Source organism: Halichoerus grypus, chromosome 1 (assembly GCF_964656455.1).
Source record: "Halichoerus grypus chromosome 1, mHalGry1.hap1.1, whole genome shotgun sequence".
NCBI classification, from domain to species: Eukaryota; Metazoa; Chordata; class Mammalia; order Carnivora; family Phocidae; genus Halichoerus; species Halichoerus grypus.
Window position 1 is genome coordinate 196,348,591 of NC_135712.1, and position 5,060 is coordinate 196,353,650.

The window sequence follows — 5,060 nt, forward strand, 5'->3', positions numbered from 1 at the left end:
TGCGCTGTGGGCGCGGGCTTCCTTCACGCAGGCGCCCTGCGTCGCGCTCCCAGAGTAGGAAGGGCAGGGCGGGGAGTGTGGGACCAGGACTTTCCCGAGCGCCTGCCCGGAGGAGTGGGGGAACGGCGGTTGATCAACGACTTTATCCTACCCACCCCGCCCTTCTCGCCTCCCTACTAACTGCCCTATACTTTAGAACCCTACGTATGCCTCCGTGTAGGGCATAAAAGGGCAGAGTCAGAGGGGAGGTGCCACTGGAGACAACTCGAGGGTTACGGGGCTGTAGAAACGGGTCCCTTGGATACAGAAGAAGGAGAGTAAAGAAGGGGGTTCCGGGCCATGGTCGAAAGCAGGATCCGCCCCGTCTGTGACTAAGGGCTTCCCGGAAGAGGTGGGTGTGTAGTTACCCAAGGATGGAGTGGTTCTGGGAGTGATGGGGGTGGTGGGCAGCTGAAGGGGGAGTTCTTGGAGTGAGGAGGCGCAGAAGCGGAAGGAAACCCACCTGTGGCACTTTCGGTTTGAGATGAAGGGACTTAACCTGAGGCAGAGAAGGGGCAGGATGGAACCTGTGGACTACACAGCTCTGAGAACCTGAAGGGGGTGTGGAGGCACAGGGCCTGACACATGGTTAGGGTTTGACACATACTATTGAAGAGGGAGCAGAAGGTTAGCTGAAGACAAAGCATAAGCTGACACCCTGCAACCTCCTTCCACCCCCCCCACCCCCCCCCACCCCCGGCTCCTGGGTGGGACGAGTGTGGCATTCTTCCAGGAATCTCCTAAGTATCTTAATGTTAATAACTTGCTAGAGGGGACAACAACCTTAACTTGAGGATGGCAAGGCCTCCTGTATCTTGTAGGTCGGTCCTCTTTAGCATATGAACGTTCTTTTGAAACCTCCCTTTTCATTACTTCCCCCCAGCTCCCCGAGTATATAAACACCACTCCACAAGACCCACTCCACAAGACCCGGGTGCAGCAGCTCTTTCTGCCCACAGGTCCTGTCCCTGTGCTTTAATAAAACCACCATTTTGCACCAAAGACATCTCAAGAATTCTTTCTTGGTTGTCGGCTCTGGACTCCCCCCCCCACTGAACCTCACCTATATTCCAAAACCACACCACTATTATTTTTATTTTCCATTGCTGGCTGTCCAAGATCCCTTGCTGGCCACCCTGGGCACCAACTGGGTGGCTCAGGACTCCAACCCAAAGTTCAGAGTTGGGCCATGCCTCCTTTGGGTCTCCCCCAGTCCACACCTGCATGGTAGGGTTAGGCAAACCCCTCTCAGGAATGCCCGTCTGGCCTCCTTGCTCCACACCCTTCCCAGCTTAACCTGAGCCGGGTTGGCCTGGGCCTGTGCCAGGCTCAGAGCTACCCTCCTCCACTCTTGAAGAAGGGGCCATCCAGGTTGCTTCTTCCCCAGCTGGGCATTAATAAAAGGGACAGTTACTTCTCAATTCCCTTTCGATTCTCCAGCCAGCTGAGAGGGAAGTAAGGTGAGTCTCCACATGCTGAGGAGGCAGCTGGGTCCAGATTGGCACTGGGACCAGTCCAGGGCCCGGGAAGAGGGCTCTGGCCTGGGAGCCTGGGGCCCAGCTCTGCCGCATCCTGCTGAGGGGCCCTGGGAAGTGCCCATTAGCCCAAGAGGAGGCATGAGGAAAGGTCAGCACTTGGACTCAGACCCAAGTGCAGCTAGAAGTGAAAACATAGTAAAGATGGTGTTGGGTGGTTTGCCCATCTCGAGCCTCACTTTCCTTATCTGGGCAATGGGATCATAATCTCTGTTCTACCTGCCTCACAGATCTGTTTGAGTAGCCAGAGGCAAAACAGAAGCAGAAAGAACTGGATGTTGGAACTAATTATGGGTTCCAACCCTGGCTCTGAATCTTACTTGGCTTTGGGCAGGTCGCAATCTCTCTGAGGCTCGTTGTCCTCATTGTAAAGCTCTGTCAGCCCTGCCACTTGTGGTTGGCAGGAGGGTCAGGTGAAGTCATGGATTTCAGAGGCTTATTGTTTAAACCAGCAAGTCTCCAGCTCTCTGGGAGTTTCCTGTTTAGTAGAGGGAAAGCTTAAGAAACAAAGAAACTCATATGGAAAATGAAATAGATTGTTGTAAACAATTCCAGATGGAGCAGGCTATTACTCCCCAGACGCTGAAGGAGGGGGGATCCCAACCACCAGGAAGGCTTCCGGAAAAGAGGTGCCAGCTGGAAGGGTGGGTCTACATGGGACCGGGAGACTGATAAGTGAAGCCTTGAGTGGGAAGGTCCCAGGCCTGTCCTGGGGTGGGTAGTATGAGTCAGCCCGAATAGCTGGGCTTCAGGGATGCAGCCAGAATGTGAGGTCAGGAGGTCAGACAGAGGCCACAAAAGCGCCACAGAGATTCTGGTGTCAGAGCTCAAGAACCTCCGCCCAGGGCACTGGTCAAAGTGCATATTCCCAGGCAATGCCCCTTTGATCCTGGCCCAGGAATCTACATTTTCACCAGGCCTCTCTCTCGGTAATGTGGGGGTGGCATATCTTAGGGCCACATTTTGGGAAATGCTTGCCGAGTGGTTTCCAGTTTGAGACTTTGAAGGGCAAGTGCTAAAGCCATGATTTCTAATCCTGGCTCTGCCCTCAACCTCAGTTTTTGCATCTGGGAAGTGAAAGTAGCCCACCTGCCTCCCTGAGGAGTCTGGGTGGGCCCCATTCTGGCAGAGTTGTGACCCCTCTCCTGAGTTCAGCCTTCGTCCTCTCCTCTCCCTCCCCTCTTCTTTTTCCTTTCTTCCCTCTGCTCCTCCCTCCCTTTTCTCCCTCACTGCTGGCTTGCTTCCCTCAGAGCTGCAGTACAAATTCACCTCATCACCCTGCTTCTGGGCAGCGGAGCCCAGGCTGCTGGAGTTCAGGCAAGGTCAGACCCCATGCTGGGGCCTGGCCTCCCCCATTTCTTCCCTCCACCCCAGTGTGCGTCATCATCATTGTTGTCACAGTCACCGTCAGGGGCTGCTACACACAGCATTCATCCAGCAGTCAAGGCGGAGGGAGAATGTCAACCCCAGCCCCAGAACTCAGCCTTCTCCACTCTGGGCCCCAGAAGCTACTTGTAGTAGTGCCCCTCTGTGAAGGTCAAGGAGCCGACGAGGGGCCTTAGACAAGCTTACTGCTTTCCCCTGGGCCTCGGTTTCAACCTCTATCTGTCAGGCAAAAAATCCCTCTGGCCCCCCACCCCAAGGAGATCCACATGGACATGGGACAGGGTTTTTTTTTGTTTTTTTTGTTTTTAATTTTTAAAATATTTTTTAAAGATTTTATTTATCCATTTGAGAGAGAGAAAGCGTGCACCAGCGAGCGGGGCGGGGAGGGGGGTGGCGCAGAGGCAGAGGGAGAAGCAGGCTCCCCGCTGAGCAGGGAGCCTGTCCCTCTGGGCGCTGGGCGGGGCTGGATCCCAGGACCCCGAGATCATGAGATCATGACCCGAGCAGAGCCCAGGGCAGACGCTTAACGGCTTAACTGACTGAGCCACCCAGCCTCCCCTGGACAGTTTGGAAGATGGGCAAAACCTCCAGCCTGGTGCTGCTTCGCTCCGTGTAGCCCTGGCTGTGAGTCAGCTGTTCTCCTTGGGGCGGCTGGCAATGAGGGGGAGCCCAGCCTTGCAAAATGGCTAGAGATTCTGGAAACAGCTCAGTTCTGCCCTGGAGGGTTGGAAATGTGAGCTCCAGGATTTATAGTAATAGGGTCCAAGAATTACCATAGGAAATGGAATTTAAGGGTTGGGCAGGGTAGGAGGGTCCTGAAGTCCCCAACACCTGCCTTGTGCTGGCCCTTCCTTAGGCTCTAGCCCACCAGGGACAGGCCTGGGCCTGGGTTTGTAAAGCCAGCTTTGGAGCAAGGGGTAGGCTCTGACCAGCTAGGGGAGAGAGGGGCTGGGTTGGGGCAAAGCCATCAAATGCTCCAGGTGTGTGTGTCAGGGGTGGGCGGATTGTACACAGGAAATAACATCACCCCGCAAAGAGCAAACACTATTCTCCCAGAAAGCCCCAGAGGACCCCTGAACCTAGTCCTCCAGGATAGAACCCACAGACTGTGGTCCAGACATATTCTCTTTGACCCACACATGGCTTTTTAAAAATGTGAATTAGTTGTCAACATTCAACAGTCAGGAGATTGTTAAATTGAAAGATTTCCAACTTCTCTTGAGGGATCAGCAAACCTGGAGCCCCTGAGCCGGCCCAGGCAGGATGTGTTCTCTCCAGTTCTCTACCAGCCCTCCCATCAGTGGGTCCCCAACCCTAAGGATTTGTGATGTCTAAGCAATGACATATGTTTGCTCTCTAGGCACCTGAGTGTGTGTCTGCAGCCCTAACCCATTTTAGAGCTAGAGTGACTAAGACCCGGAGAGGGGAGAAGACTCAAGATCACGTAACAAGTGAGGTTTGGGCTGTGAGGGGACACAGGTGTCCTGCTTTCTAGGCCACACGCTAGGCTCTTCTGCCCTCACAGCCTCTAGGGGACGGTCTGAGGCAGGGGCTTAGAGGAAAGATCAGGCTGGCTGTGAGGGGCTTTCTGGAAGGGACTGACCAAGAGGTGGGTTCCCTGGTGCTTGTCCTCCTTCATGCCCCACCCTCAGCTCCTGCATGTGGATCAGGCCAGGGCAGGCCCCGTGAGGTGATGGGCTGGTGTTGAATAGAGCAGACTGAGCCCCCGCCCCTCTGGCCCGTGCTGGATGCACAGCATGGAGGAGCCTCCTTCCCTGCCCTCCTGGGCTGCTGCAGAGACAGATGCTAGGAAAGTGCTATTTTCAAGGCCATGACCAGTGTGAGCAAGGGTGCTGGGACAGAGAATGGCAGGGAGGGAGACCCACCTCAAAGCCGGAGACTGGTGTCAAAGAGATGCCTCCTCGGACAGGCAGCTAGGCTGAGCAGTGCCCAGTGAAGGCTCGAGGAGGCTGGTATGGAGGAGGGACATCAGGAGGCCAGGGAGGCCGGGGCTCAGCAGGAGAAGGAGGAGGTGTGTGGTGGAGGTTGGGGGGAGAATGGAGTCCCAACCAACTACTACCAGGATCCCCCTGTTATCAA